The sequence below is a fragment of the Acinonyx jubatus genome, chromosome A3, assembly GCF_027475565.1.
Source record: "Acinonyx jubatus isolate Ajub_Pintada_27869175 chromosome A3, VMU_Ajub_asm_v1.0, whole genome shotgun sequence".
NCBI classification, from domain to species: domain Eukaryota; kingdom Metazoa; phylum Chordata; class Mammalia; order Carnivora; family Felidae; genus Acinonyx; species Acinonyx jubatus.
This window is the reverse complement of record NC_069388.1, coordinates 136,037,893-136,051,445: the sequence shown is the minus strand read 5'-3', so window position 1 is coordinate 136,051,445 and position 13,553 is coordinate 136,037,893. Positions and strand designations below refer to the sequence as shown.

The 13,553-nt window shown below is 63.2% G+C and overlaps 1 long non-coding RNA gene across 1 annotated transcript; it reads right to left on the bottom strand.

Annotated features, from left to right (window-relative positions):
* Positions 1 to 2,979: 2,979 nt before the first annotated feature.
* On the bottom strand, positions 2,980 to 10,843 carry LOC113604903 (uncharacterized). Its single transcript, XR_003426925.2, has 3 exons — positions 3,850 to 10,843; positions 3,389 to 3,693; positions 2,980 to 3,312 (listed from the first exon to the last, which is right to left on the bottom strand). It is a non-coding gene; the product is annotated as an uncharacterized LOC113604903 (long non-coding RNA).
* Positions 10,844 to 13,553: the final 2,710 nt, after the last annotated feature.

The window sequence follows — 13,553 nt, the reverse complement described above, 5'->3', positions numbered from 1 at the left end:
GCGGAGAAACGTGGGTGAGGCCCGCGGGCCTGGGGGGCCGGGGAGGGCTCCCAGGAGGCGGCCACATGCCTCGGCCATGCCGCCGCCCCAGCAGGCCCGCAGCCCCTGGTCCGGGGAGGCCACATCCCCCTGCTGGAGCCGCATCCGGCTGCCCGCAGCCTGCCCGGCCCGCAGGTACTGGTCCCCAGGGAGGAAGGAAAGAGCTCAGACGACCAAGACCCAGTCGGGGCCCCGGGACCGGCACCTGCACGAGATGAGCACGGGACCAGGTGTCCTGGGCACAGCGGTCAGCGGGGCACCTGCCCGCCAGGGGTGAAAGGGCTGACCCGTGGGCACGCAGGGACGGGCCAGGCTGCAGAGTCCAGTCCCCCTCCCTGTCCACGGGGCAGCTCACAGAGTGGCCCCTGGACGAGGGGTGGCATCTCTGAAAGGATCAACGACAAAACCACAGATGCTTTTTGTGATTTCGTTTATTCGGGATAGCCTAAAGAGGTTTTACAAACCATACACATTTATTCATGAGCAAATCACTTTTATTACAAAGAGAAAATACTGTGAAATCAGTGTGTGCTCCTCCGCAGCACCTGCAGATACCCCCGACCCCTCCCCCGTGCACTTTCTGCTCCCCCCTGCCCCCTCCCCCCACACCTGCTGCTCCCCCTGCCCCCTTGTCCCCTGCACCTTCTGCTTCCCCCCCAGCCCCCCTACCTGCTTCCCCTCCAGCCCCCCCCGCACCTGCTGCTCCCCCCAGCCCCAGCCCCCCTCCCCCCTGCACCTGCTGCTACCCCCCAGCCCCCCTACCTCCTGCACCTGCTGCTCCCCCTGCCCCCCTCCCCCCACACCTGCTGCTCCCCCTGCCCCCTTATCCCCTGTACCTTCTGCTTCCCCCCCAGCCCCCCTACCTGCTTCCCCTCCAGCCCCCCGCACCTGCTGCTCCCCCAGCCCCCTCCCCCTGCACCTGCTGCTCCCCAGCCCCCCTCCCCCAGCACCTTCTGCTCCCCGCCGCCCCCTCCCCCTGCACCTTCTGCTCCCCCCCAGCTCCCCTCCCCCCCACACCTGTTGCTCCCCCCCAGCCCCCCTCCCCCAGTACCTTCTGCTCCCCCCACCCCTTGTCCCCTGTACCTTCTGCTCCCCCCAGTCCCCCTCCCCCCACCTGCTGCTCCCCAGTCCCCCTCCCCCCCACACCTGCTGCTCCCCCAGCCCCCCCTCCCCCTGCACCTGCTGCTCCCCACCACGCCTCTGCTCCCCCCACACCTGCTGCTTCCACCCCTGGCCCCCGCGCCTGCTGTCCCCCAGCCCCCCCACACCTGATGCTTCCCCCCCACCCCCGTGCACCTGCTGCCTCCCCCCCAGGCCTCCCCTCTCCCCTGCACCTGCTGCTCCTTCCCCATGCCTCCCCTCCCCCTGCACCTGCTCCCCCCCCCCGGCCCTCCTCCCCCTCCACCCCTGCTGCCCTCCCACCCCTGCTACTCACCCCCCCCCGCCCACCTGTGCCCACAGGGTGAGTGGGGGGGCATGCCTGCCAAGTTCACAGGTCAGCTGGGGGTGTAGGCTCTGGAGACAGACAAGGGACAGGACAGAATGACTGCACCTCAGAGGGCAAGAGCCTCAGAGAAAACAGAATTGCGTGGCATGGTCAGGGACGAACAGGTCCCTCCTGGTTTTCTGTCGCTGCCCTAATCAGTTACCACAAATGGAGCAGCTTCACCCCAGAATGTGTCACCTTGGAGTGAATGGGTCAGGAAGGTGAGGAGGCCCCAGGCTCAGCCCCACTGCGGGCCAGCTGCTGCCCTGGGACCACCGTCCCCCGCCAGAGGGTTGCAGGGCCGAGGGCCGCTCCCAGCTCCTGGGGCCGCCTGCGTCCCTGGCAGGCGGCCCCTCCCCTGTCACATCCTGCAAGGCAGCAAGGCAGGGTGAGCCCTTCCCACGGCCTCTCTGACCCACCTGCCCCCTCCCACTTTCCCGAACACACGATTCCCTTGGGGGCAGCCGCCTCACCTGCGCTCTCACCGCCTGCACCATCCATTGCCTCTGCGAGGCCCCTGGGGCCACATGTCACCTCCACAGGTGGGGACCGGGGCCGCTGCGTGCACACCGCAGCAGCTACCCTGCGTGGGCACTCAGGGCCGGGGTCCCCCAGGTTCCGTGCACTTGGACAAGGACCCGGCTGCGACACAGGCCAGGCGGAAGCCGGGAAGACGTTCCTGGCGAAGGGCACCAAGGGTCCAGCCCCCCCGTCTGTACGACCCAGGCCTGGCCTGGGGGCTGAAGGCAGCCAGCACACTGGGCACCCAAACGGGGGCTGTGGGCCTGGTGCAGGGTGCCCTCCGGCTGTGTGGAAAGGGCAGTCGGAACCATTAAAGATTTTAAACACGAGAATGACATGATCTGATTTATATTTTTTAAAGATCACTCTGTTATTTGACATTTGAAATGATATTTGAGATGTGTCTTGAGAGTACAGGTAGGATTTAGACAGATGGGGGGGTGAGACGTGTGCTTCAGGTACAGAGAGCTGGGACGCAGGCCTGCCAGCAGGACACGAGAGAGAGACACAGCATGTGAGGGAGGGAGGGGGCAGGGCCAGAGGGACTGGGGGGAGGGGACCGGGCCGAGGGAGCAGGGCCAGGGGACCCCCAGGACAGAGGGAGCAGGGACAGAAGGACTAGGGGGCCCGGGCGGAGAGGGCAGGGCCAGAGGGACTGGGGGGACCCTGGGCAGAAGGGGCAGGGCTGGGAAGACTGGGGGGGGGAGGAGGGAGCAGTCCCAGGGGACCCCCCCGGACAGAGGGAGCAGGGACAGAAGGACTAGGGGGGCCCGGGCAGAGGGGGCAGGGCTGGGAAGTCTCGGGGGGGGGGGAGGGGAGGAGGGAGCAGTCCCGGGGGACCCCCCCCCCCCGGACAGAGGGAGCAGGGACAGAAAGACTAAGGGGGCCTAGGCAGAGGGGGCAGGGCCAGAGGGACTGGGGTGACTCCAGGCAGAGGGGGCAGGGCCAGGAAGACTGGCAGGGGGGGGCGGGCGGAGGGGGCAGGGCCGGAAGGACCAGGTGGAGGGGTCCTGGGGCAGCGCAGGATCCTCCAGGGATGTAGGGTCGGGGGTACGCAGATGGGCGTGCCTCTCTGATCCTTAACAAGTGATCGATGGCACTGAAGGGCTCGGCCGGCAGCCTCCTTACATCATCATTAGATGCCATTAAAGAATCAATAATGGGAAGAAGGGGGTCTCTGCGGAAGGTCAGAGCTGGGTTGCACTTGAGGGGCCTGCTCAGGGCGCACTGATCTGCTCACCGGGTCTCTGCGTAACCAGAGGATTCTGGGGGAAACGCCTTCACTCAGAAATCTTGATGATAAATGCAACCCCCTTCCTCTCCCCGCCCCCCGCCGCTTACATTTTTTATGTTTCCTGTTTCCAACACGGGAAATCCTAGCTCCACAAGTCGGCTGCTGGCAGGTGGCCGCAGGGGTCCCAGGGAGGCAGCAGGGCTCGTGCAGGGCACCCGGGGCTGCCGGGCCCGCAGGCCCCAGGCGGGTGCAGGAGGAGGAGGGCCCGTGAGAAGGACCACCCCGTGTGTCTCTGCCTGTCGGTGTGAAACACTGGGGCACGCGCATGTTCTGAGCCTCGTCAGCAATCCAAAATGTAAGCCCGGGTTGGAACGGAGGATCGTGGGGACTCGTTAAACCAGTTAAGTGGAAACTAGAGAGAAAAACAGTCAAATGACAATTGGACATCCGCCTCTTTAAGCCGCGCCCTCTCTGCCCACGGTGTCAAGGGCACGCACAGCCTCATGTGGTCCCCCAAAATGACTCCAGCTTGCTGCGGGTGTCAGCCAGCAGGCCCCGCGACACCCACCTCCGATCAAGTCCTCCGCGGTGATGCATAGGCTTCTACGTATTTCTTGGAGCTGTTTAAGCCTTAAATTAAACGAGCAATCCAGCGTGTCACAGTGTCTCAGGGAGTTCTGCACCTGCCTGGCCTGGGAACGTACTGGCTGGCACAGGGCCTGTCTCTCTTACTAAACGGAAGGAAGGAGAAATGAGTCACGACGGACCGGGTCCTCAGTAGACAAAGAGGTATTTTAACCCTCCTTTCCTTCCAAATACACAGACAACACAGCGTCCTTGGCGAGGGGCGTCGGGCCCCGGCCCCGCGGGGCGGCTCTAACTGGCCTCCTTCCCAGGAAGGGGGGACGCACTTGCTCTGCCCTGGGCTGCCGGCTCCCCGTCCTGGGCGGCGAACGAGTGTCCAGAGCAGACTCTGTGATTCTAGTTTCGGCCGCACTAATCCACCCTCCGCACCTCGGGGCTCTTTGTCCTCCCTGCCCCCCCCCCCAGCACCTCCCCCAGCACCCGGGGCCAGTAAACACATCTCCGGCCCTAAGTGTGAACAAAAGCGCAGCGGTGTTAGGATGCAAAAAGGGGGAGGCAGACACGGGGCAGGCGTCTACAGGGTTGGCCACGTGCGGACTAAACCGTGCTCTACACGGTGACCAGATCAGAGGTGGCTAGGCATAGAATTCTGCACGACCCTGCCAGGCCACGCCAGGAACACAGGGATCGACCAATGGCAGGGAGCCCCCGAGCTCCTGGCTGACATCAGGCTCGGGATCCTGCCACCTGAACTCCCGGGATGTGGCCTGTCTCCACTCTGGTGCGGTGGCTTTCACAGAGTGGACGCACAGGGTCATATTAGTTTCAGGCGGACGTACGGGGATCGCACAACTGCACACAATCCCCAGCATCCCGCACGGTGAGCCTAGCTGCCATCCGTCGTTACACGATGTCATCACAACATTACTGCCTGTGTTTCCTATGCTGTTCTTTTTTATCCCCATGACTTCTTGATTTTGTAACTGGAAATTTAGACCTCCTTAATTCCACTCTTAAAAAGGATGCCAGGTCTGTTTCCCCTGTGCACTGCAGGTGGGCACATAAGGTGGTGCAGCCTCTGTGGAAAAGTATGGAAGTTTCTAGAGAAAATAAACACAGAGACGCCACCATCCACGCAGCAAGGGCACTTCAAAGAACTAAAGGCGGGGTCTTGAAGAGACACTGGCACACCAGCGTTCACACCGGCATTATTAACAATAGCGAGGGGCGCCCGGGTGGCTCAGTCGGTTGAGCTTCCGACTTCAGCTCAGGTCATGACCCAGCGGTCCGTGGGTTCGAGCCCCGCATCGGGCTCCGCGCCGACAGCTCGGAGCCCGGAGCCTGCTTCCGATTCTGTGTCTCCCTCTCTCTCTGCCCCTCCCCCACTCACGCTCTGTCTCTCTCTCAAAAATAAATAAGCATTAAAAAAAATTTTTTTAAATAGCGAAACTAGAGGCAACCCAAGTGCCCGTTGTGGAAGTAAAGGAATAAAGGAAATGTGGCCCGTCCGTACGATGGAGTATTACTCAGCCTTAAAAAGGAAGGAAATTCTGACACCTGCTCCAATATGAATGAACCTTCCAGACAGCATAGTGAGGGAGACACACCTTTCGCAAGAAGACAAATGCGGTATAATTCTCCTCACAGGAGGTACCCAGAGCGGTCAGATTCATCGAGGCACAAAGTAGATGGTGGTGGCCGGGGCTGGGGGAGGGGCTCCGGGGGGGTCACGTGTGGTGGGGACCAAGCTTCAGTTCTGCAGCACGAAGGGTCAGGCGGAAGCCGGTGATGTCGGCTGCACAGCAGTGTGAACGTGCTCGCTCCGCCAAGCCGTGTGTCCAAAAATGGGTAGAGCGGGGAGTTCTGTGGTGTGTGCTCTACTGTGACGAACAGACTCGCAGAAAGGAAAAGGACAAGAAGGCCGGGTCTCACGGCAGAACCTCGCGCTCTCTGAATCCTGCTCTTGCGGGGCCTCCGGACACACGCCGTGACAGAGCGGAGGCCCGAGGTCAGGCCCCGGGCCCGCCACCGGTTCGGAGCAATCTCGGACCGGCTTCGGTTTCCTCCTGCGCAAAACCGGCGAGAACCCCAGCTACCGTGCTGGCCTACGAGCGAGGGCCGCCGCGTGTGAGAACGACCGCTATGCGCCCAGGCTGGAGGGACACGCACGGCCAAGCCCACCGCTGCCTTCTCTCACGTTAAAGGACGGTGAAGCGTCCCGGCTGTCGCACCACCCGCTCCAGCTGCCAGATGGAGCCCCACGTGGGGACGGCAGCCTGCCAGCGGCCGCCGCGGAGCCACGCGCAAAGGAGGAACCAGCTCTTCACCGGCTCGCCGTCGGGAAACCTCACCACGGCGCGTCTGTGAAGGGCCTTTTCGTGCAAGTTCCCAGGACTTTAAAAAAAGAAATCTGACCCAGGAAGCCTGGCAAATGGCCGATGAGCACCCGAAGGGATCGTCACCGTCACCAGCCAGCAGAGAAACGTGAACCAACCCACGGTGAGAAACCACGGCTCGTCCCCCGGGATAGCTGTTACTCAAAACAGGGAACAGAACAAGTTGTCGAGGGCGTGGGACAATTGGACAGTCACATAGGGCTGGCGGGAACACGGATGGTGCAGCCGCTTCAGGACACATTCCGGCAGCTTCTGAAACTATTAAGCATATAGTGACTGTACGGCCAGCAATTGCACACCTAAGTCTTTACCCTGGGGCCCCTGGGGGGCTCAGTCAGTTAAGCGTCCGACTTTGGCTTCTTTCATGATCTCGAAGTCTGTGAGTTCGAGCCCCGCGTCGGGCTCTGTGCTGAAAGCTGGGAGCCTGGAGCCCAGAGCCCGCTTTGGATTCTGTGTCTCCCTCTCTCTCTGCCCCTCCCCTGCTCGCACTCCGTGGACGGGAGGAGTGGTGGGGGCAATGCTGAGCCCAGGGGCCGGGGCAGCACATCTCCAAGAGGTAGCAGTGACATCTGGGGGTCTGGAGGGATGACGGGCGGTCGTTGACAGGCGTTAGAGGCGAGGCACGAAGAGAGAGTGGCCCGCTTCCCTGTCACCTGTGTCATCTCCTTGGATCTTCTGCTCCAGACGACCTGAGCGCGAGCTCCTTCCAGCTCTGTGTCCAGCTGTGCGCCCAGCCGTGAGGCGGAGGTGGCTTTGCGCCGTGGGAAGCGTGCCTGGGACGGGCGGATGCCGTCCCGTAAGTTACAGAGGGAGAAGCTCTGTCCACATGAAGGTTGTGTGTAGGCTGGAAGAGCCCGGGTGTGGGACTCACAGGGGCGCCGAACAGAGGAGGACGGCCTGATCTGGGAGCTCACGGTGCTCCCGGGAGCCTGGGACCGCGAACGGCACATCACACAGCCTCTAACCCGGTGGAGCCAGGGCCGGGCCCAACCGCGTGTCCTTCCAGTGACACAAAGCACCGGAGAGGGAACCGGGTCCTCTCCACCTTGCTCCCCCGGGCCGCTGCCCGGATGCTAGTGCACACGCTGGCCCACGGCTCCCGGGCCGTGTCGGTCTCTGGGCCCAGGGCACTGGGTGTTTGCCAGTGTTCATTCGCTCACGGGTACTCTCCCGCCACCGCCTGGAGCCACCCGCCCCACGCTGAACAGCACCTGGAAGCCTGACTCTTTTCTTTCTTTTTTAAATGTTTTCAATGTTTATTTATTTTTGAGAGAGAGAAAGAGGCAGAGCATGAGCGGGGGAGGGGCAGAGAGGGAGACACAGAATCCGAAGCAGGCACCAGGCTCCGAGCCGTCAGCACAGAGCCCGACGCGGGACTCGAACTCACGGAGTGTGAGATCAGGACCTGAGCCCAAGTCAAACGCTCAACCGACTGAGCCACCCAGGTGCCCCCTGCCTCTCCTCTTGCCCCGTGGTGACTTTTCGGTGTCAGCAGGACGGATGCGTCCCATTCTCCTCCCAGGATCCCAGATGCCTGCTAACCTGCCCTCACCTCTGAAACCACAACAGGCCGCGCACAGACTCAGACACGGCTGTGCACTGCTCGCCTCGGCCATGGCCCCGGACACTGCCTGCGGCCCTCGAGATCCCGCTCCGACGGCCGCCCGCCATCTGCGCTTTCGGCCCCAGGAGGGTGGGCCGAGCCGTCCGTCACACACCACGGCAACACACAGCGGCCGGGCACAGGAGCCGAGGCCGCCCCGAGACCCTGGGGCTGGGGACTCCGGGCAGGGCTCACAGGACAGTCCTCCAGCACGCGGGGGTCCGAGCAGCAGGTCGGGGACGGCTCCCCCCATGTGTGCGGTGCTGACGGTGGCCGTCCCACTCCCGACGCCAGCGCTTTCCCCGCCCACGTGGGGCCGTTCCCTGGGTCCTCCTCCAGACGGACGTGATGGGCCTGTGACACGGCAGCCAGGCCCCTCAGGACGGAGACCCGCACCGGCACGGCGCCACGGCCACGCTTTCTGCTGGTCTGGGAGCCCCAAGGCCTGGGCCAGGTTCTCTACATGGAGAAGGTAGGGGGGCCTGGGCACCGGGAACAGGACAGACCCCCCCCCCCCCCCAGCAGACCAGCCTCCACGCCGCCGCCTTCCCACGGGGTCCTCGTCTCCCGCTGACGTGCACCTGAAGACAGCTGAGGACAGGCTCCTTCACGCAGACTCAGCCCTGGGACGGCTCCCGCGAGGACAGAGGTCAGAGCCCCGTGGGCTCCATTCCCAGCTCCACCAGCGGCGCGACCTGGAACGCGCTGACGATCCCCCGCGAGCCCGGGTGTCCCCACACCTCACAGGGCCGCTGGGGCGCCAACGGGCCAGCGGCCACCGATGAACGGAGGCTGTTGTCGGTAAAGGTATCCTCGTGATGACGTGGGCTCGCTCATTCATTCAGACGTTTCTGGACGCTTCCCTGTGGCCACTCAGCTGGACAGGGGAGGACACGGTGACCAAGATGCGTGACCTGCCCCCGGGGAGCTTAGTGGGGAGGCGGTAGAGACTCTGGGGTCCGCTGCCGCGTGGAGGCCGGACAAGACCGTTTCGTGCGTGGCCGTGGGCACCTGCGCAAGCCTCTCTGAGCCCCCAGCCAAGGTGGGAACGACGGTAACCCCCCCGGTTTCATGAGGGGCCAGCAGCACCAGGCACGGGAAGTGCTGCTCCCTGCGGACACAGGCGCCTAATCAGCGCTTCCCCGTCAAACAAGGAACCCGGGGAGGTGTCTCAGCCTCTCTGCCCTGACCTCTGCCCCCGGGTCTCCCTCCCTCCCCCGCCCGGCCCAGCGCCCCATCACCTGTTCACGCCACCCGGCCCTGCCTCCACGAGACAACACGTGGCATGAAGTGAACACACACGAGGAGCTCGGGGCGCACGGACCCTCCCCGGCTCCCGCCCCGCGAGGACCCTCGGCCATCGGCCTCGACCTCGGCCCCCTCTGAGGGCAGACCCGTCAGCAGCTTCCCTCCGCGAGCAACCTCCTGTGCTAGACGCTGGCTTCCTCTTCCTGAGGAGACAGACCGGCACTCGGTTTCCATCTGGAAAAATGTCATCCGTTCTGCTGATTTACTTCGCCCCGGGCTGTCAAGGTGCCCATAACCTTGTGCCCCAGGGACTTCCATTCTCTCAGAGCCTGACTTGGATTTATTGTGAAAAATGTCCCCGGAATAGGAATTGCCTCGTCGCCCTGTGGAGGGAAGGTCAGAGCCCCAGAGCCCTCAGCCCTCCTTGGTGGGGGGAGGGGGGGCGCCAGCGTCTCTGAGCCGCGGGGGTCGCCCCTCCTGAGCCCGGGGGGTACCCTGAACCTCAGGACGACAGGACTGCAGAGCTGGAGTGAGACAAGTTCGCCCTGTTCCCTCTGCAGCTGACAAACCCCGGCTTTCTCCGGGGGCGTCGTCTCCTGCCGGTGTCGTGGAGGAGGAGGAGTGGCTGTCCCACCCCCGGCCACAGAACCGTGCTCGAGCAAAGGCCCACCGCCCACCGGCCGGACCCACGGGACCCCCGGCCACCGGGATGAATCCAGGCCCTGTCCACACAGCGGTGTGTGCCGTAGGGCCCCTCCTGCCTCCCCGGGACACACGCCTTCCTACACCCGACAGACAGCCTTGTGTCCCTGGCAACCGTAACCCAGACAGACGGAAGGACACACAGCTGGTGGGCATTTCAAGCTGGATGAAGAAGGCAATAAGCAATAATCGCAGATGATGTGCTACCTGGCACGGTGCCTCCTCCCTGTGCTTAATGTTGGTGCCGTTCTCACTGGCAGAGCCGAGGGCCCGTGGACTGACCGCTGAGCGGGACCGCAGCGACTCCAGCGCCGGAGGGCACCCCCCAGGGTCCCCGATCCTGCCCAGCCCCCCGCCAGGGCCCCAGGCAGCCCCAGCGCCGTCCGCGGTCGGCGGCAGCAGCCCCCAAGTCCTGCGGTTACCGTGAGAAATACACAAGAGCACCCAGGAGAAGCACGCAAGGTGAGGCAGAGGAGTCCAACACACCAGTGTGGCCCCGTGTGCCCCATCCTCAGCCCTGGGGTCCCAGCCCAGCGGCCCCTCCTCTGCGGAGTAAGGAAGACGGCCAGCCAGTGAAACCGGGCTTGGTTTTGAGGTACAAGCTTTGAGGGCCACACAGCAGAGTCCGGCCCACGAGACGCTAGAGAGATACACTGCGCGGATAATCCAAGGGAGGCCCCAGAGGAGGCCGGTGGCCCAGACGCGTCAGGGTCCCTCCTGAATCCCACTCTAGGGGCAGGCGAAGTCCCAGGCACCCTGGAGTCCATGCGGCACCTTTGACACCAGCCCCAGGGCTGCGGCCCCAGGTTGGCTCCAAGGTCCTGATTCCTCGACCAGAACAGGGCTTTTCCAGAGTTAGTTTCTACCTCTTCAATTTTCAAAGACTAAATACATCAGGGGTGCCTGGGGGGCTCAGTCGGTTGAGCATCCGACTTCGGCTCAGGTCATGATCTCGGGGCTTGTGAGATCCAGCCCAGCGTCAGGCTCTGCACTGACCGTGTGGAACCTGCTTGGGATTCTCTCTCCTCCTCTCTCTACCCCTCCCCTGTTCGTGCGCTCTTTCTCTTTCTCTCTCTCTCAAAATAAATAAATAAACTTAGGGCGCTGGGGGGCCCAGTCGGTTGAGCGCCCGACTTCAGCTCGGGTCATGATCTCACAGCTGGTGAGTTGGAGCCCCGCGACGGGCTCTGTGCTGATGGCTCGGAGCCTGGAGCCTCCTTCCGATTCTGTGTGTGTGTGTCTCTCTCTCTGCCCCTCCCCCACTGGTGCACTTTCAGTCTCTCAAAAATGAAGAAACGTTAAAAAAATTTTTTAAGACTAAAGACATCTTCTCTGCCATTAAAACAACGACCATGCGACTCCACCTGCCCCCACGCAGCACTCTCGCTCAGGGAACGGTGAGCAGGGAGGACAGGGCTTTACCGCGTCCACGCCGCCCGCACCGCACGAGGCTCAGCAGGTTCCCCGCGCACATTCCTAGCCTGGACTTTCTTACCCACAGTCACACGTGCACGGTCACAGCTCAGCCAATAGGAACGGGCTTTCCTGGAAACGTGTCCTCCTCCCTCCCGCGCCTGGTTTGACTCTGCACCCAGCCTGCAGGTGGCGTCCGACTGCGGGACTCGCCCTCCCAGCCATCCCCTTTGCAGACAAACCTGCGGGTGCTCCCCCTGCCCCCACTTGTCCCCGGTGAGGCCAGCCTGTCTTTCGGTGACAGTCTCAGATGTCCCCTCTTCTTGAAGACTTCCTGGCTCCGGCCCCGGAGCCCCACCCCCCACGGCCTGCTGCCACCTAGCGATTCCGGGAACGTGCCTTTCTTCCGTCCCTCCGAGGGGCCCAGGGCGGGGTTTCATTTTAAGCTGTTCAAGCCGTGTGCCCGACTCGGCCCTCCTGTCCAGAAACACGCTCACCCTCGCAGCACTCCACACGATGCACCTCATCGCTTCGTTTATGTTGCTAATGCAACAAAAACAGCTCCACTTAAACTCTACAAAATCAGACTCGTTGCTGGGGCCCGGAGGGGAACAGCAGCCACCAGCGTGAAGATGAAAAGCCTGAACTGGGGGCTCCTCTCAAGGGACCACACCTGTTAGCGCCTCCACGGGTGGCCAGTGGCCGTCACTGTCTGACTCAAGTCACAGCGTCTGCGGCCCCGCACACGGCGGCCGCTTTAACAAGTCGGCAAGAACTGGGTGGGGGGTGGTACCAATCGTTAATGACTGAGTGCCCCTCAAGTGCTCAAAACTCTTGTTCTCTCAAGTAACCCAGTTGCTAATGTTTACTTACTTAGCAAACCTTTAAATGTTTTAAATTCCAATGTAAGTGACAAGTGTACATGTTTAATATAAAATAGTACAGGAAGGCTGATGAGAGAGAAATGGAGGAAGGGTGGGGAGGGGAGGGGGAGGAGGGAGGGGAGGGGGAGGAGGGAGAGGAGGGGGAGGAGGGAAGGGAGGGGGAGGAGGAAGGGAGGAGGGGGAGGAGGGAGAGGAGGGGAGGAGGGGGAGGAGGAAGAGGAGGGGAGGAGGGAAGGGAGGAGGAGGGAGAGAGGAGGAGGGGAGGAGGGAGACAAGCAGGAAGAGGGAGGGGAGGGGAGGAGGGAGAAAAGTGAGGAGGGGGAGGACAGGGGGCGGGAGAGGAGGGGAAGGAAGGAGAGGAGGGAGGGGGAGGAGGGAGAGGGGAAGGGGGACAAGAGAGGGGGCAGAGAGACCCCTGCCCCCCCTCCCCGCCCCTAGACGTGCGCCTTGGCGGTAGCCCCCTTGCATGCGACTCCGGCTCCTCCGTGGCCACCTCCACGCTTTGGTAAGGCAAAGCCACTACATCTTGGTGGACTTGGGGGTCCTCCGTACTGTGGCGGGCGGCCCCAGCCCTGTGCCAGGGCCCCTCCCAGGGCGGGTGTGGCGGCGCTCTGGCTCCGTTCTCCCTGGCATCTGACCCCACTGCAGCGCCCCTCCCCCACCCCCGCGCTCGCGGAGGCGTCGGCGTGGCACTTGCGCGCCCCCGGCCGCTCCCTCACCTCTGGCGTCCTCTGGCGCTGACGTGACACTTCACCTTGTTAAGGTTGATAACATTCCATTCTATTTTTACTCAATATAATTGAGTCTCCTGTGCTTTGTCTCCAGTCTACGAAGTTGAAAACCAATTAACCTGAATTAGTTAGCATCGCTAATCAGTGTAACACGCGAGCCCCGTGTAAAATGGCGCAATCACAATCTTTTGTTTCCTGTGCGCCTGCAGGGGAAGGTGAACAGGTGCGTGAGCGGCCGCTCGGGACCCCCGGTGCCATCCTGACCGTGGGCCGTCCCGGGGCGGCCAGCGCGAGGGATAGAGCCCAGAGGGGCCATCACCGGCTCACAGGGACGTGGGGTCAGATCCGTCCTCATGGGCCAAGGTCCCTAGGGCCACACTCGCGTGAACTCTCTCTTACTCCTCACCAAACGTTCCCAGGCGGCCCTGTTTCTGTTGACCTGTCTGCGGGCCAGGCGGTTCAGACGGTGCTCGGGGCGCTCAGGTGCCGCGGGGGCCCAGCTGCTCAAGCCTTGGGCCCTCACCTGAGTCTTGCTGGGCGGGGTCCACTGGGTCTTATCCTTCCTTCCCTGCCCTTCGTGGCCTCACATTCTCCCCCCCCCCCCCCCCCCGGAAGCTCACTGCCCAATCTCCGGGTACCTTCCCTCCCCAGGAGCGCCTCTCCCGGACCCTCGAGGGGCCTGCTCCCGTGTGGGCAGATGCAGGCGCGCC